This window comes from Schistocerca piceifrons, chromosome 6, assembly GCF_021461385.2.
Source record: "Schistocerca piceifrons isolate TAMUIC-IGC-003096 chromosome 6, iqSchPice1.1, whole genome shotgun sequence".
Taxonomy (NCBI): Eukaryota; Metazoa; Arthropoda; class Insecta; order Orthoptera; family Acrididae; genus Schistocerca; species Schistocerca piceifrons.
Window position 1 is genome coordinate 215552404 of NC_060143.1, and position 20229 is coordinate 215572632.

Genomic DNA, 20229 nt, shown 5'->3' on the forward strand with positions numbered 1-20229 from the left:
TCGCACACTTAAAATTTCTGTTGTTAATTACGCAATCCTCTGCTGTATGCTATTTTTATTTCTGGATTCACTTATGAAATAATAATTGAAATTAATAATGTAACGAAAGATAGTAGGAATTCATTTGTTAAGAAAAGTTGTAAACCCTTTGGAATTTTCAGAGAGTCTTAAGCTTGCCTCTGATGTGATCGGACGTATTTTTGTATAACAGGTGCGAAAAATGTAATTTCGAATTTTTTAATGTGAAAAATCAAAAGGCTGTGTGATATACTAAAACGTGAGAAAATATATTTACGTACAAAATTTCTACAACAACATTTATTTACTTCAAACCAACCGTGTGTACCTGATATGAGATTTTCAGCCTCAAGGATCAGACCTCGGGAGCCATTTCAACATGACAAGCTAGGTAAATTTGAAAGTTTATTGTAATCTTCGCTCCTCTCAAAATTTTTGTATAGAATTTGCTTATTAATTACTTGGACTAGGCATTGTTTAATTCGGACAATAGGTGGAAGGAAGAAGGAGAGGGGGAGATACTACAAGCCGAAGAAGTAAACAGCAGAATACCGTCTTTGACATTTATTTTTACGCAAATTTTGTAATGCTCAGTTTATGTTCTCACGAGTTAGTAAATGAAAGAAAGGTTTCAGACAAACTGTAATTATAAACATGTCTGCGACGTCTAAATATTTAAAGATAACATTTTGAGAAGCAATTTAACTGTGGATAATACTTGATTTACTTCAGTAATGACAAAATCTTTTGTAAGAAACCGAAGAACAATCCAAACTATTACAGAATTCAAAATTAAACAAAATCTGATGAAATATCTAGCTTAAAAATTTACATATCTATAAAAATCATTACTTTTTGATGATATATAGCTCGTTGGAAAGCTTAGAGGACGGAATATACACATTCCACTCCAAATCAGTCGAAACCAATTGTGTTTTGATTTCTGGATAGTCTCAGTAAGTTAAAAGACTAGTACTTCAGAATAAAAACACTCTTGGTGTCTCTTTAATGTCAGTGACGCTTTTCACCCTTTTGCAGCATCGTAAGATTGTTTAAAAGTAGCTGGATAGGAAACCCATCCGTTATACAGCCATATAAATTGGAAAATGGACTCAACAGCTACTAGATGGATTACACTTCCAGTCAGTGTTCCGTCCATTTTACATGGCTGTATAACAAACGGGTATCATTCCAGCTAGTTTTATATAATCTGATGATGCCCCAAAAGGGTGAAACGCATCATTGACATTAAATAATTTTGCAACCAAGACTGTTTTTGTTCTGAAATACATTCGAAACTGGTTGCTGTTCCATCCTGCCACGGAATGGAATAATTTTTAAACGACTAGTTCAGTCGACTGTTTCGGAACTTAGCCTTTATATTAAGTAAAAATTCCGTCTTCAGACACATTCCGTCACGAACCACTGTTTCAAAATGCTCATTGACGATCACTGAAAAAACTGTTACTGAAGACAATCTACAAGATATGTTATTCAACATTGCCTTCACTTATCGTTGTCTAATGCGACCAACATTGCTGCAGTGCAACTGATGGGTTTATTTCCTAATTTAACGACTCCTTCTACTGTCGTTGCGGCAAAAGATCGCTGACTTCTAAATCGTGTTTCGCTCGTTTACAACAAACGACCACGCAAGGCGATTCTGTACACGTCTCTATGGCAACGCACCAGTGCTCAGTGACGCAGATAAAAGATTCGGTTCTAAGGACAGCAGACGTTTCGCACTTCGCAGTGAAACTTGAGAGAAGTGCTGCTGCGACTCTCTCGGTTTTCCTTCCGTCATAAGAAGTGTAGTAAGTATTAAGAAACAGTAATGGGAACAACATAATAGTGCGACAAACGTCATAAACAACTTGCGAAATTTTCGAACCTACAAGACAGCTTTGATAGCAAAAATACAGTACAGCGGGGAAAAAACTAGTTCAAATTGCAACTATTATGGGAGGAGAGGGGAGGAGTAAAGGGACCAAAACTATTATGATCGATCACATGTTAATGCGAGAAACATTTATGGAAAGAAACCGAATTGTATATCTCAGAAATAAGTTCTACAGCTGTAACGGACATTCAGAGGGTACAACCTAAAGAAAATATTTGCTGTAAATAAATGGTAGGTAGCATCGAAAAATACATTTAACCTATGTAGCTCACGAGAACATAGTCAGTTTCGAGTCTATGTAGTTTACTTTCCACAAGTAAATCGTAAAGAGTTCGACAAAAAGTAGTTTATTTGTCGGAACAGCCTGAACAGAGTAATGTAACAACAAGTGTAGTGGAAATACTAAGTGAAATATTTTCTCACAAATAAATGGTAGCTAGTATAGAGAAAAAGAACTTTAGTATAAAAAATATTCTTTTGCTATGTAGCTCAAGTGGAGACTACGATACTCAGTTGCAAACTTACGCGTCAGAATTAAATGGGAACGGTTATCACAAAAATAACTTAAATTATTTATCAGTATGAACACGTGCCGAGTACCGTAAAAACAAAACATTTGTAATAGGGGCAACGATAAACAGTACAAATTTTGAAAAATGTGTATCGCAAAGGCAAAAGACAGAAAAATCGACTGCATATTGCTGTTTCCTCCGAAACAGAACAGAGAGCATTTTGTTTCTCATACACGGCAAATATTAAAAACGTAATTTCTCTCGTAACCAACGAAAGTATCTCAACAAGTAGTGGTATAAAGAAATACACGTCGAAATGCGCGCCAAGACAATGTCAGCACACCAGCCATTACCATTAGGTCACCGTTCAAAGGTGAAGGTTAGTGTTACAAATTCCTTTTCATCCTAGGATGGTTTCTAAATATGAGGATGGATTGAGAAAAATGGTACAAAGTGAATTTTTCTCAAGTAGCATTATTGTCGGTAAGAGAGATTCTTGTTGCCGTTTTTCTTCAGGTTTCAACCAACGTGGCACCGAATAGTTTTTTTGGAAATTGTATTAACCAATCCCTCTCATTCTGGAGAAATTATTGAAAAAAGTCTGTGTGTTTTGGTCTAAGTCTGACGACTGGGTAATGCAGCTCCCCACGCTTCTGTATCTAGTTCAAGCCTCCTCTTCTCTGCATCACTATGGCAGTCTACAATAATTTGGATCTGCTTATCATAGTCAAGCCTTGGTCTTACAATTTTATCCCCACAGTTCCCTCATTCATCTAACTGTCTTGTTCTTGATACCTCCGGATGTGTCAACCGACCTCTTATCTAGATAAGCTGTGCCACAAATTTCTTTTCTGCCCAGCACGATTCAGTAACTTCTCATTAATTATGTGACCTACCCGTCCGATCTTCAGCATTCTTCTGTAGCACCATATTTCAAAAGCTTCTATTCTCTTCTTGTGCGGGCTGTTTATCTACCACGTTTCATTTCCATACAAGGCTATACAGTGAGGTGATAACAGTCACGGGAAAGCAATATGTACATATACAGATGGCGATAGTATCACGTAATTAAGGTATAAAAGGGCAGTGAATTGATGGAGCCCTTATTTATACTCAAGTGATTCATTTGAAAAGGTTTCCGACGTGATTACGGCCGCACGTCGGAAATTAACAGACTTTGAACGAGGAATGGTAGTTGGAGCTAGATGCATGGAACATTCCATTTAGCAAATCATTACGGAGCTACAGTGTCAATGAGAAGTTGAGGCGTTACCTCTCAGAACGGACAACGTAGGGGACGACAGCATTCACGTAACTACCAACAGCAGCGGCGTTTGCGTAGAGATGCCAGTACTAACAGACGAGCAGCACTGCGCGAAATAAACGCAGAAAGCAATGTGAGATGCAGGACAAACCTATCCTTTAGGACAGTATGGCTAAATTTGGATTTAACGGGGCTATGGCAGCCGACGACCCAGGAGAATGCCCTTGCTAACAGCACGACATCGCCCGCAGCACCTCGCCTGAGCTCGTGACCATACTGGTTCGACCCTAGACTACTCGAAAACCATGGCGTGGTCAGATGAGTCCCGATTTCGGTTTGTAAGAGTGTGGCGCAGACCTTACGAAGCCATGCACCCAAGTGGTCAACAAGGCGCTGTGCTAGCTGGAGTTGGCTCCATAATGGTGTGGGCTGTGTTCACATGGAGTGGACTGTGTCCTCTCGTCCAACTAAACCGATCATTGACTGGAAATGGTTACATTCAGCTACTTGAGATCATTCGCAGCAAACAAGGAGGAGATTGCCATGTCACTGGACCACAATTTTTCGCGATTGGTTTGAAGAACATTCTGGACGATTCGATCGAATTATTAGGCCTACCAGATAGCCCGACGTAAATTCCATCCAACATTTATAGGAAATAAAAAAAATCCTGCAACGGTAACAAAATGGCTCTGAGCACTATGGGACTTAACAGCTGAGGTCATCAGTCCCCTGGAACTTAGAACTACTGAAACCTAACTAACCTAAGGACATCACACACATCCATGCCCGAGGCAGGATTTGAACCTGCGACCGTAGCGGTTGCGCGGTCCCAGACTGTGCCGCCTAGAACCGCTCGGCCACTCCGGCCGGCAACGACAACACTATCGCAGTTATCACGATATTGGGAAATATCTCATGACTTTTGTCAGCACAATGTAATCCCGACAAATACCTTCAACAACAAGTTTGTAATACTGAAATTTGTATTCCGCCTGCTTAGCTGGGTGGTAACGTCCTCGCCTCCCACACAAGCGGGCCCGGGTTTGATTCCTGGCTGGGTTGGGGAGTTTCTCCACTCGGGGACTGGGTGTTGTTTGTCCTCATCACATTATTTCATCCTCATCATTGACGAGCAAGTCACCCAATGTGGCGTCGAATGAAGACTTGCACTTAGCAGCCGAACTTCACCGAATATGGGCCTCCCGACCAACGATGCCATACGCTCATTTCATTTTTTCTTTTTCTTTGTATTCATCTTGTCCAGAAATGCTTTATTGCTGTTATCAGTCTGTATTTTACATCTTATCTACTTAGGGCATTGTTGGCCGGTGTGGCCGAGCGGTTCTAGGCGCTTCAGTCTGGAACCGCGCGATTGATACGGTCCAGGTTCGAATCCTGCCTCGGGCAAGGATGTGTATGATGTTCTTAGGTTAGTTAGGTTTAAGTAGTTCTATGTTCTAAGGGACTGATGACCTCAGATGTTAAGTCCCATAGTGCTCAGAGCCACTTCGGGCATTGTCAGTTATTTTTTCTGCACAAATAATGAGACTCAACTACAACTTTTAGTGCCTCATTTCTTTATGTAATTCCCTCAGGGTCACCTGATTTAACTATCGTAGATTAACAGAAAAATTTTACTAAAAAAAGCGGTCTTTGACCCTCATATTAACTGAACTGGTGAAGGTCATATGAATCGTTAAGCAATTAAAACAAGCAACGCAGATTTGGTTTCGCGTTTACTAAATGCACACGCTTAAGTAACGCTGTTTCGTTCTCCTTTTAGAAAACCAGTGACAATTTAGGTTTACTAAGCCGTCGACTATGCGGACTTTTTGGGATTGAGCTCAAGCTGGTATTAGACAAGAATGGCGAAAGAAATCGACCAATTCTTTTTCGATGAGACCTTTCGAATATTCACTTAAAGCGATTAGGGGAAACCACTGGAAATCAAAACATGAATGTCAACTACTGCGTCACTTCATAGGTTTTCTAGAAAATTTGAACCGTAATACGAAGGACTTATTTTTCTTTTTCTCCACGAATTTATCTGTGTGTCAAACTTTCCGTCCCTTAGCAGCACTTATACCATACGTCCTCAGTTATTTGTTGAGTGTATTCAAGTCTTTGTCTTTCTGTACATTAGTGACCTCTACAAGCCCCTATAGTAACACGGAGGTGACTCCACGTAGTCTTAACACAAGTACTATAAGCCTGTCCCTTCTTCTTGTCCGTGTTTTCCATATGTCCCTTTCCTCTCCAATACTGCGGAAAACGTCCTCATTCCTTACCTTTTCACTCCATCTAATTTTCAACATACTTTCGTAGCACCACATCTCAAAAGCTTCGAATCTCTTCCGTTTCGGATTTTTCCCTGTCCACGTCTCACTATCACACAATGCTGGGTTCCATTCTCAAAAATTTATCCCTAAAATTACGGTCTTTGCTTGACACTAATAGACTTTTGTTGGCCAGAAACTGCCTATTTGCCGGTGCTGTTGTGCTTTTTATGTCCTTGCTGCTCCCGTCTTGGATTATTTTGCTCTCAAGGTAGCAAAGTCCTTTCCATCGTCTACTTCGTGATCTCCAGTTTTTATGTTAAGCTCCTCGTTATTCTCATTTCCGTTACATCTCATTACTTCCGTCTTTCTTCGTTTTACTATCAGTCCATGTTCTGAACTCATCAGACTGTTCATTCCATTCAGTGGTTCCTGTAATTCTTCTTCGCTTTCATTGAGGATACCAATGACATCATATCATTAATACTTGGCTCAAATGGCTCTGAGCACTATGAGACTTAACTTCTGAGGTCATCAGTCCCCGAGAACTTAGAACTACTTAAACCTAACTAACCTAAGGGCATCACACACATCAATGCCCAAGACAGGATTCTAGCCTGCGACCGTAGTGGTCGTGCTGTTCCAGGCTGTAGCGCCTAGAACCGATCGGTCACTGCGGCCGGCTATCATTAATACTTCTTTAGAGCAAACACACGTTACGCACTTGACCAACACTCCATGGCTATTAAATATTTCACTTGTTTCCATGCCAAAGGCCAAGTACCCCGCTCCTACAACCAACATGGTAAACAGATAGCTCTCAAATCTTTCCGCTTCTCTGCCTTACCAGGTACTTAGTCGTGAACCGGTTTCTAGCTTTCAAGTCATCATCAGACAACTTAAAACTGCGGGAAGTGGCAACAAGACGCTTATAGACATGGGTGTGTAGAATGTATGAGACTGGCGGTATACCATCAGACTTTCGGAAAAACATCATCCACACAATTCCCAAGGTTGCAAGAGCTGACAACTGTGAGAATCAGATTAACAGATCTTGCATTCTAGTTACTAACGAGAGTAATATACAGAAGACTGGAAAAGAGAAATGAAGATCTGTTAGATGGCCATCAGTTTGGCTTTAGGAAAGGTGAAGACATCAGAGAGGCAGATCTGATGTTGCATTGATAATGCAAGCAAGACTGAAGGAAAATCAAGTCACGTTTATAGGATTTGACGATCTGGAGGAAGCGTTCTACAATGTAAAAGGTACAAGAAGTTCCGAATCCTGAGAGGATAGGGATAAATTCTAGGGAAAGACAATTAATACACAATAATATACAATTAATATACAATATGTACAAGAACCAAGAGGGAACAATAAGACTGGAAAACTAAGAACGCAGCGCTCAGATTAAAAAGGGCGAAAGATAGTGATGCGTCCCTACTATTCAATCTATGCATCAAAGAAGCAATTAGGAAAATAAAAGAAAGGTTCTAGAGTGAGATTAAAATTCAGGTTGACAGAATATCAATGATAAGATCCGCTGATGACATTGCTATCACGAGTGAAAGTGAAGAAGTATTACATGATCTGTTGAATGGAATGTACAGTATAATGAGCAATAAATAACCCCTGACAGATGGCGCAAGAGGACATAAAAAGCAGGTTAGCACCGGAAAAAAGGACATTCCTTGTCAAGAGAGGTCTGCTAGTATCAAAAATAAGTCTTAAGTTGAGGAAGAAATTCCTGAGAGTGTACGTTTGGAGCACAGCAATGTATGGTAGTGACACATGGAATGTGGGAAAACAAAGATATGGTGTTACAGAAGAATGCTGAAAATTAGTTGGACTTAAATGGTAAGAAATGAGGAGGTCCTCCAAAGAATGGGATACATCGAGAAAATAACTGAAGATGTAGGTTGCAAGTGCTACTGTGAGCAGAAAAAGTTGGCTCAGGCAGGGGATTTCGTGATAAGCTGCATCAGATCAGTCAGACTCAAAAAAAGAAGTTCTGTCTCACTGATCTATATGTAATTTGCCACGCAAATTGCAGGAAACCCTAGAATTTCCTTTCTGTTCCAAGGATGGTGTCATATTTACTGTGGAAGAAAGTGTAGGCAACAATATTTCTAGCGTAGAATGCTTCTGTATATTTCTTGGCCTTAGTTTGTTGGCAAGTACCTGTGAAGTCCTACCTACTTATAACAAATTGGTTCAAATGGCTCTGAGAACTATGGGACTTAACCTCTGAGGTCATCAGTCCCCTAGAACCTAGAACTACTTAAACCTAACCAACCTAAGGATATCACACACACCCATGCCTGAGGCAGTATTCGAAGCTGCGACCTCAGCGGTCGCGCGGTTCCAGACTGAAGCGCCTAGAACCGCTTATAACATATGGTTAAATTTGTTATCAGTGTGATTTTTTGCTTTAACATGGGACAGTTTGGTACAATTTTTGCTGTAGCAGGGAGCAGTTTTCAGAATTTTGCTATAGTGTAAAGTGATTTGTTACAATTTTGCTGTAAAATGGGACAATTTCTTACAATTTTGTTGTAATGTGGGACAGTTTAATGATATTGTTGTGTAACTGGGGGGGGGGGGGGGAGGCATTTGTTACAATTTTGCATCATCATTTCCCCACCCTGAAAATTGATTATAATCTGCACACCCTGTAAACTGACCAACACGGCTCAACCTATAAACTGATCTCTCTGCCCTACACAAATTGTGTTTGGAGTTACGGTAGTCGCCATACGTCAGCAGACCATCATTGGCTCTGAACAGTGTTCGGGGTAATGGTAGCCACTGTTGAACATCATTACTGTCCAGTTGGGATTGTGAACATCACTGCACCCATCTGCATTTGGGTTAATGGTAGTTACTGTGTAAAAGGACAATCATTGCCCACAGAGAGCACTTGTAAACTGGTCGTGTTTGCTCCCATGGTTTAACACTGGTCACCCCACAAAATGACCCACAAAATTACCACCAGATGGTAATGATGGTCACACTATAAACTGACTATCATTGCCATAGTAGTTAATGGAGGTCTCCCTGTAAACTGATTATAATTACTGCACACAATAGTATTCAGAGCCGGCCCGTGTGGCCGTGCCGTTCTAGGCGGTTCAGTCTGGAACCGCGTTGCCGCTACTATCGCAGGTTCGAATCCTGCCTCGGGCATGGATGTGTGTGATGTCCTTGGGTTAGGTTTAAGTAGTTGTAAGTTCTAGGGGACTGATGACCACAGATGTTTTGTCCCATAGTGCTCAGAGCCATTTGAACCAAGTATTCAGAGGTAACAGTGGTCGCCATTTAAATCATTGCCCCAGATGGTAATGGTGGCTACCTTGCAAACTGACCTAGGGATTAATGGCAGCCACCCTGTAAAATGACCATCGCTGCCCCAGGGAGTAATGGTGGTCAGCCTGTAAACTGACCATCGTTGTTCCCAGAGGAAAAATAGCTGTCATACCATAAGGCTACTGTAATTCCCCTAGGGGGGGGGGGGGGTGAATGGTGTTCAGCCTGTAACCTGAGCTTCATTAACCAACCAATTGCCAATTGTATTCATTAACCAACCAAATGTATCTAGAGGTTACAGTGGCCACCCTTTAAACTGACCATTATTGTCTCCAGGTGTAACGGTGGTCACCCTGTAAATTTCCCAACATTACCCCCAGAGGGGTAATAGTGGCAACCCTGTAAGCATCACTGAATTTCTCAAACGCTGTTTTTGTACATAAACTAGGGTATCCTTTGACCACCTGTAACTAATAGCAATATTAGCCTGTCTGATCGACATTTTAAATGTGAAAATAACATTGTGACACCTGACTTGAACACTACATTCTTGTGTTGCTGAAGCGTTGTTGCAGACATTTTAGATGTGGAAATAAAATTGTAACTCTTGACAAGTTACACGGAACACTTTAGATGTGGAAATAGTTAAGGGTCCATTACGCCTCACACCTTGTACATCTACATCTACATCATACTCTGCAAGCCACCTAATCGTGTGTGGCAGAGGGTACTTTGCTTAACACTATCTGATCCCAACAACCCAGTTCCACTTTCGAATAGTGCGTGGGAAGAATGATTGAAAGCCTCTGTAATGGCCTTAATTTCTTGAATTTTCTCCTCGTGGTCAATACGCGAAATGTATGTGTGGGGAAGTAATATGTTGTCCGACTCCTCCTGAAAAGTGCTGTCCCGAAATTTCAATAAAAAATCTCTCCGTGATGCACAACGCCTCTCTTGTAACGTCTGCCAGTGGAGTTTTCCTAGCATCTCCGTAACGCTCTCTCGCATGCGAAACGATCCCGTGACGAAACGCGCCGCTATTCGTTGGATCTTCTCTATCTCCTCTATGAGTCCTAGCTGATAGGGATCCCAGATATACGAACAATACTCAAGAATCGGAAAAACATGCTCCTTATAAGCCACTTCTATCGTGGATGAGTTACATTTCCTTAAGATTCTTCAGATGAACCTGAGTCTGGCGTCTGCTTTTACCACTATCTGTTTTTTCGTGGTCATTCCACTTAAGGTCGCTCTGGATAGTTATGCCTAGATATTTTACGGTAGACGCTGTCTCCAGCTGTTTGTCATCAATAGTGCAGCTGTACAGTAGTGGATTTCTTTTCCTATGTATGCGCAATATGTTACATTTATTTACGTTCAGGGTCAATTGCCAGTGCCTGCACCATTCATAAGTTCACTTCAGGTCGTTCTGCTAATTCTTACTATCTTCTGGCGTTGCTAGTTTGATACAGACAAAAGCATCGTCTGCGACTAGCCTTAAAGAGCATCCGACGGTTTCTACTAGATCATTTATGTATACTGTAAACAGCAACGGTCCTATCACACTTCCCTGTGGTACCCCGGTTATTACCTTTACATCTGTCGATTTAGTTCCGTTAAGAGCGACGTGTTGAGTTCTATCTGCAAGAAATTCTTGAATTCAATCGCAAGTCTGCCCCGATGCTCGGAAAGGTCGTATTTTTTCATTAAACGGCAATGCTGGATGGTCTCAAATGCCTTACTGAAGTCAAGGAACATTGCATCAACCTGAGCGCCGTTGTCCACTGCGCTGTGGATTTCATGGAGGAACAGAGCGAACTGAGTTTCGCAGGATCTCTGTTTGCGGAAATCGTGTTGATTTCTGGTCCTGACGCCTTTCCACTACTAAGCCATTGTAGCTGCTTTTAAATTTCGCGATTGGTTATCTCAATATCTGCCGTATCGACGTTCGTACGACGATTGGGAGGAGAGACAGTGTTACAATCTTCCACGGTGGAAAAACTTCGGAGGACAGGAATTCAATATTTCGGCCTTCTCTCTGTTATATTCCGTTTCGGTGCCGGCGTGGTCGCTGAGAGAATGAATAGATGATTTTGACCGACTTACTGATTTTACATACGACCAAAATCTCTGAGGGTTTTTACTCAAGTCGGTTGAGGTCTTACTTACGATTCTCTCTTTGCTCCCCTTGGGCTCATTTTCGCTTCGTTCAGTTTTTTTTTTTTTTTTTTCTTTTTGTCAGCTAGGTTTTTACTTCTGTTAAATCTGAGACGAAGTGCTCTTTGTTTACGTAGCGTTGATCTAACAGGGCTATTAACCATGGTGGATCTTTCCCATCCCTAAAAACCTTATTCTGAACATAGTTGTCTAGGGCATTTTGAACGATACCTTTGAATTTTTTCCATTTCTTCTCCACATCTTTGTCCTCACCTACGAATATTTGATGCTGACTGCTAAGATATTCCAAAATTTGTATCCTGTCACCCTTGCTGAGCAAATATATCTTCCTACCTCTCTGAACATTCATTGTAGAACCCGTCGTCGTAGATGCTGTCACAGCCTTATGATCACTGATACCTTCCTCTACGTAAACTGATTCGATAGGTTCAAGTCTGTTTGTTGCCAGGAGGTCTAATATGTTACCCTCACGAGTTGCTTCTCTATCTGGTCTGGGTAATTTTCGAAGAAGATATCCTGAACAATGCTACACGATTCCCTGTCTCTGGCACCAGTTTTGATGGCATAACACTCCCAATCTATACCTGGGAAGTTGAAGTCACCCCCTATTACAACGGCATGATCAGGAAAATTATTAATGATATTCTGAACGTTCTGTCTGAAGCGCTCTACAACTACAGATCCTGACCCAGGTGGTCTATAAAAGCATCCGATCACCATTTTAACCCTTCTTTGATAGCTTCACCCAGATTAATTCGCATTCGGAATCCGTGATAACCTTGCTAGATTTTATATCATTTTTACTGCAATAATCACGCCGCCACCATTGGCGACTAACCTATCCTTATGATAAATATTCCAATCTGAACTTAAGATTCCGTTGTCATTGACATATGGTTTCAAGCAGCTTTCTGTTCCCAATACTATCTGTTCATTATAGCCTTCAGTAAGCGATACTAATTCTGGGCCCTTTCCTTGGATGCTCCTACAGTTTACTAAAATCATATTAATCTTTTCTATCTCTGATCTGCAAGGACCAAGTTTCTCTGAGGTTACTGATTTAACAGGGAAGTCGTCTTTGATCCAAAGGGAGGGGTTCTCTAGCCCAATAAAGCCTGATGTGCACGCCACACGCACTGCGCTACCCTCGTAGTCGCTCCCTGCGTTTAATGCACGCCTGACCTATTAAGGGGAACTCTACAATTCTGTACCTGATAGCGGAGGTCGAGAAATTCGCATCCAATACAGTGTCGTCTGAGCGTCTGGTTTATGCTTTCTACATTGCTCCAAACCAGAGGCTCGCAATCAACCCTGGGTACGATGCTACAAATAGCGTAGCCTGCACCCTGCATGCATTGTTTGTTGCCTTCACCAAAGCAGCCAGCCGCCGAAAGGAGCCGAAGATGGCCTCGGAACCCAAGTGGCAGGCGTTATTCGGGCCGACATGTGCCACTGTATGCAGCCGGTTGCACCCAGTTCACTCGGTAGCCGCCAACAGGGCGTCCTCCAAATCACGGATGAGACCTCCCGGTAAACATACCGAAGGCACACTGGAATTCTTTCCCGCCTCGCCTGCCAAATCCCTGAGTGGCTCCATCACCCGCCTAACATTGGAGCTCCCAATGACAAGCATATCAACCCTGTGTACTTCTTCGGACTGGGAAGGAAAACCGACCGCTGGCCCCCCAACTGGACAGGCCTTGCTGGGTCAGAGTTATCATCAAGACCGTGTAGCACCTCGTACCTGTTGTTAAGACGTAGGGGGCCAGCCACACGACCTGCTCTCTCTTTCGCCTCTCCCCCCCCCCCCCCCCCACCCCCACCCCCAGTGACACGAAAAGCCACCACTGTCTGCCACCTACTCTGGAGTGAGGACGGACCAGTCAATCGTTGCGTATCAGAAGCCACAGCGACGTCAGGGTCACCAGGGAATTCCAGTGGCACCAAAGGTGTCGCAGGTCTCGTCACTGGAGCCTCTACGTCACCGCAACTTCGAGCATTACCTAGAAACTTGTCGACGGTAGCCAACGCAACTTCCAGCTGTTTACGGACAGCAGCCAACTCTTCTTGTGTCCACTCACAACAAGCCGTACCGTACTGTGTATAAAATAGATGTAAGGTCTCGAATGGCGCTACTGAGTTTGAGATGTATACAAAATATACCAAAAGAGAATAAAGTAACACTAAAAATTGCTGTGCAGATTTCTCACTGTACTCTGAGACCGTAAGTTATTAAACAAAAATAAATTTCCCTACTGAAAGTTGATGTATTTACAGATACCTGTTATTAGAAGCCTTGTTTACCGAAAAGTTACTGCTCGAGATAAATATTCAAACTAGAATGCACTGATCTAAATTGTATGCTGTCTGCTAGCACAAAATTAAAACTTCGTGGCGTGACGGAGTTTCCGGCGATGAGAAAATTTACACTAGGAAGCCGCCCTACATAAGGACATTCACAAGACTTTCGCAAAAAAAACTACAATTAATTTTCTAACCACTAGTCTGCACACTAAAACATCACCGTGTTGTTCACTTGCTTACAGAAGGACGTGAAAAAAGACAAAGACCAAATTAATGTACTGTTAATGAATTTGTTAAGATCTAATATAAACTTAAGACAAAATTTAAAAAAAAACTGATTAAACATATGCAAGTGCGATGCTAACGATGCCACCCAGTAGAGATACAATGCAAAAGCTCGTGCGCCTAAGGTCGCAACAGCCTAAACAGTGCAGCAAAATACTTTGTTCATAAAGTCAATAAGAAATAAAGAGGCAAAGATACTGCAACAAAAACTAAAAACTTTAATAAACTTCATCAAAACGAAAATTTGTACGAGTATAAGGATGAACAAGCAAACCAACAATCTACTCATCCTGAAAACCGCTGCGCAAAGTGTTGCGGGAAAGACAATCAACAACAAAGAGATGCAAGAGACTCTGATTTGCGAACAGCCTAAGAAAAAGACACATTAAATGATACTGTACGACACACCAGAGGACATAGGCGTAAAGACACTAAAGAACAAGATATACGTGAAGAATCTTAAAGATGAACTGACCAAGGAATTTTCAAAGGCGGACAGGACCAATGGGAAGAATAACGGTCTATTAAGTTATTGAAGTGAGCCCTGAGGTTAAAACTGCTCTCACGAAGAGACAAAAAGTATATCTCGGATTTCGTTCCGTTTCAGTGAGTGACTCTCTTGTCGTGAGGTGGTGCTTTCAATGCCAAAATCTTGTTCGTTTGGGAAAACATAATCGTAAAGAAGAAGTAATTTGTGAACATTGTGGGGAAGAAGGCCATGCCAGAAAGACTGTAATAAAATCAAACAAGTGGTAGCGTGTCTGGAATTTAAGTATAGGGGCAAAAAGTGCACAGAGAGGGAGATGAATGTAAAACGTATGAAACTGTCCTAACAAGGCAGATTTTAAGAACGATGTATGGATAGGCGTCTCTTAACACTAGGAATCAACAATAGCACCATCAAGTGCCGTATATGTAAGAAACATCAACCACCATCGAGGAGGAGAAGGGACGTATAAAGAGCGAGAAATGTCTCCCAGAAATTGCTCAGTAAGTACTGTAGAAAAGATCATCCTACACAGACCGAAGTAGAACTTCATGCACCAACGAAAAAGTACGAAAGACATTTTTGTCGAAAATTCAAAACTACGTGTTATAACAGAGAAGCAAGATCACAGGATGATGTAGGACTCACATACGATACAGGCGATCGTTTTAGTGACAGAAACTGGATAGTTGTATGTAGAATGAGGCAGATCACAACCTGAGCATAATACTGCGCTCCCTACAGAAGTAAAAGAAGATTCGCCAGTGTAGGTTATGAATCTGCAACAACAAACAGTACGAGACTCAGAGCCATTTAGTACAGGAAACGAACACCTAAAAACAGTAATATCAGAAAATTGAGTCCGTCTTGATGCAAAACACCTTGTTATTCGTTTATTTCTTTATTCTCCCAAGCTAGTTTCGGCGACTAATATCACCATCATCAGTGGTTTTTTTTAAATCTAAAACATGCAAAAAATAGCATGGTTATACAAACACAGCAGTACAATATTATATTTTTACTATTCGTTTTTTGAAATATAGTTTTCTATGGATTCTTTCATACTACCTTATTTGTTGTATGTTACAGCATGTTTTAAGCAATTATTGTAGCTATTTGCGACATATTTTCTGTGCACTTTTTTTCTGTCGCCGTTTTTTACTTAGCGAATATCATGTCATCTGCAACCACGTGAGCGGCTGTTAGTAAACAAGATACTAAAAGGTGAACTTCGTATGTCAGCAATATATACTTGGGGTTGTGGTAGTGATGTAATTTCATACTAAAGTATCCATAGAAAACTATAATACAAAAAACGAATAGCACAAATGTAATAATGTGCTACTGTGGTTGTATAACCATGCTCTTTTCTGCATGTTTTAGAATTAAAAAAACCCACTGATGGTGGTGATATTTGTCGCCGAAACTAGTTTGGGAGAATAAAGAAATAGACGAATAACAAGGTGTTTTGCATCAAGGCCGACTCAATTTTCTGATATTACTGTTTTTCTATGCAAACACGGACCAAATGGACGAGTTCCAAGATAAAATCATTGAACAAACAGCTAGTGCGGAGAGGTAAGTAACAGAACACAAACACGCGACTGGTTTATGACAGCGTAGAGACTGTGATGCAACTTACTGTGCTAAAGGGCATTAAGACATCTGGTCATTCCATTTTTGTTTCCCATAACTCTTTCTCAAAACGTTTTCTAGTAAGGAATATGCATCAAGAAGGAGAGTATGTTACTCTTCCCGTACCAGATTACGTAAAAAGAATCCATCTAGAAGTGAACAATCTGCCAACAAAAATGGAAAAACTGGAGAAGTTACTCAAACAGGTTTCTGCCAGGAGAAATGAATCATTCTCCTTAGATACATTATACAAGCACTTTGTGACGACGCATGGTCGTATAGTGTGGGATTACAGAGAGAGAGTATGTACTCGGCATCCATACTGGAGATAAAAATAGGACATTTTAATGCGGTAAAAAGTGCCAGCGTATTGCATGAGCTAGAAGAGTGGCAGAAGAGTTGTAGTTAGATCTATCGCGCTTCCAAGGGCCGTATACTAAGGCAGGAAAAGTCCCCAGTATGCCGGGAACTGCCAGATAATCGCACTACGGTAACGTTCTATGGCAGCAATAACAGTATTTAACAAAGCAGTAATAGTGACACAATCGATATATGTAAATTCAAGGGGATCACTGCTGTCAGCTGCAGCGGGACATGCGGAATTAGGTCCGACGAGCGCAAATGTGTACCGGACTAGGATTCGAAACCGGGCTCTCCTGCTTACCAGTCAGGTGCGCTCACCACTGCACCACGCGGGACACAGCGTTAGCGCAACTGTGCAGACTATCTCGTCACGCCTTAAGGGCGATCCACATTCTCACCGAGCCCCACCTGTCCGCAGTCCCTGTCCATTATACTCACTGTTCGCTACTCCGAGATTTCTGCAGGTGGCGGGACATATTTGTGTATCCGCACTGAAGAAGGTGGAGTCTTTGCGCAGCTAGGTGTATGAATTATACGAGTGCGTGGTGTCTATTCTTTCGGACATGTCTGAAAGAACAGACAACACGCATCCATATAAGTAGAAAAATACCACAATATTGTTTAAAACTCGTTATCTGTTTGCAAATATTAACCGGAAAAGAGAGTTGCAGCCTGGTTTCCATGTATTTTCAGTTCAGTGATGAGACCCACGAGGATTTTAGTCACCTAGGATGAATTAAGTGTCTTGTGTACTCCACAGATGCAAATGCGAAGTCAGTATTGTGGCAACACCGTCTGATTGATGACCATGGAAGACAACTAGAAGAAGTCGTTATTAAACTCAACCGGTTGTTGTTGTGGTCTTCAGTCCTGAGACTGGTTTGATGCAGCTCCCCATGCTACTCTATCCTGTGCAAGCTTCTTCATCTCCCAGTACCTACTGCAGCCTACATCCTCCTGAATCTGCTTAGTGTATTCATCTCTTGGTCTCCCTCTACGATTTTTAACCTCCACGCTGCCCTCTAATACTAAATTGGTGATCCCTTGATGCCTTAGAACATGTATTACCAATCGATCCCTTCTTCTGGTCAAGTTGTGCCACAAACTCCTCTTCTCCCCAATTCTATTCAATACCGCCTCATTAGTTATGTGATCTACCCATCTAATCTTCAGCATTCTTCTGTAGCACCACATTTCAAAAGCTTCTATTCTCTTCTTGTTCCAAACTATTTATCGTCCATGTTTCACTTCCATACAAGGCTACACTTCATACAAATACTTTCAGAAACGACTTCCTGACATTTAAATCTATACTCGATGTTAACAAATTTCTATTCTTCAGAAACCATTTTCTTGCCATTGCCAGTCTACATATTATATCCTCTCTACTTCGACCATCATCAGTCATTTTGCTCCCCAAATAGCAAAACTCCTTTATTACTTTAAGTGTCTCATTTCCTAATCTAATTCCCTCAGTATCACCCGACTTAATTCGACTACATTCCATTATCCTCGTTTTGCTTTTGTTGATGTTCATCTTATACCTTCCTTTCAAAACACCAGGTACTGAATACACCTCGCAGTCCGTTAAACTTATGAAGAAGCGTCGGAGCAACATCAAATGTAGATGTCGCTGTAGCACATGTGGCAGCAGCGCGCCGTGTTAAAGACTGGAAGGTCGAGAAAGAAATGACATCGAGTGATCACTGTATCACTCACTATACCATTTCTGGAACGTAAATCCAAGGCGCCACACTAAACGTGAGCATAAAGCCTGAGTACAACATCAAGGAGGCTAACTGTTCCCCTTATTCCGCCTCAGTTACACTGTGTCGGCGATTGGTGCAGAAAACACCGTTTCCACGTACGAGTACACCATAATTATTCTACCACGCAAACATTTGGGGTTACACTTGTCTGGTATGAGACACTCCCCGGGGGCTCCACTGGGGGCCGAACCGCACAGTAAACCCGGGTTCGGTGTGGGGCGGCGGAGGGGTGGGTGGACTGCTGTGGCCTGTTGTGTGGTTGTGAACCACTGAGGGCTACGGCGGGACGAAGACTCTCCCTCGTTTCTAGGTCCCAGGTTTTATACATACTTACATACATACAGACATACATACTAGGAAGCTAACTGGGAAGAACTGAGAAATATGTTTCAGTGTTGGGGAAGTACATGGCTGGATTTTAAAGCGGAAGACGTGACAGTGGCGATACGCAGGACTATGGAGGCATCGATACCCATCACGAGAGATCATTCTAGGGCAGTAACTTGCAACTGGACCAAGACGCAGCAGAAATTAAGATCTGAAACAAGAAGAGGGAAGAAACTCTACGAGAGCTGCATTACTCAAGAGGAAAGAGTCCGAAGACTGCATAGATACAAGTATGTTAAACTTTTTAAGGTTGGGATCTGGAAAACAAAAATTGAACGAAGGAAGCAATTCGTGGAAGCTAACTTAGAAATAAAATCACCAACAGCCTTACCCACGCTCAAAAGGAATGATGGGACGGTAACAGAAAGTTGGGAACAGTCAGCTGCCCGGGTAATGGAAACACTGCATCCTGGCGACGGAGAAGAAGGCGAGATAGAAGATCTGCATGATTATGAAAATGAAAAAAATAGCAAGACCAGATGGGACCCCTGCCGAAATTACAGAAAAAGCGTATGACCTATACAGAGCTTCACAAATCGGGCAAATAAATAATGCGTTGTTCCATCTCTGGCCATTATGTGAGCTGCTACTCGTCTTCGCAATGACTGATAGAACTGGTGGGTGTGTTCTTGAGTGAACCGTACCGAATTCTGTCCAGTTAGCGTGTTAGATCGTCAAAACTTGCCCATAATGCTCCAGACGTTCTCAGCTAGTGAGAGATCCAGTGACCATACTGGTCGAAGTGGGACTTTGCAAGTACGAGGACAAGCGTAGAAACTCTCGCCCTGTGCTGCGGGCTCCCTAGACTGTCACGCCTGGTTGTTGGGCAGTTTGGCGGGTGACAGGCAGGTTGATATCCAACCGCTGTCCAGGGCGTCTCCAGACAGGTCTTCGGTCTGAAATCTCATTGGCTGGAGTAGAACTGTCTTCAGTGATGAGTCCCGCTTCGAATTCAGCTCCAATGAGCGACATAGCCATTCCTGGAACCCCGCAGGAAGCGTTGGGATACCAGCCTGATTGCCACCTACCGTACATTCCGAGGACCAGGAGTGGTGGTTGTCAACCGCGGCGCTCTTACAGCGCAGCAGTACGTCGACAACATTCTACGTCCCGTTTTGTTGCCACTTATGGCAAGCCATCCTGAACTTACGTTTCAACAAGACAATGCCCGCTCGCACACGGAAAACATTTCTGCTGCTTCTCTTCATCCTTGCCAAAACCTACCTTGATGAGAGACGTTGCCGGATCTCTCCCCAATTGAGAACGTTTGGAGTATTATGGACAGGGCCCTTCAATCATCTAAGAATTTCGGCGATCTGACTCGCTAACTCGACAGATTTTGGTACTATAACTCTCAGGAGGACATTCAAAAACTTTGTCAATGGCTGTCAGAGGCGTCTTGCTTAAGGACCAGAGCTTGACCACCGCGTAATTGACTTTGTCAGTTTGTGAAGCTCTTTCTCTTGAATAAATCATACACTTTTCTGAATTAGTAAATATTTATTTGTCTGTACATGCATTTTTCATCTACCTGCTTTTGG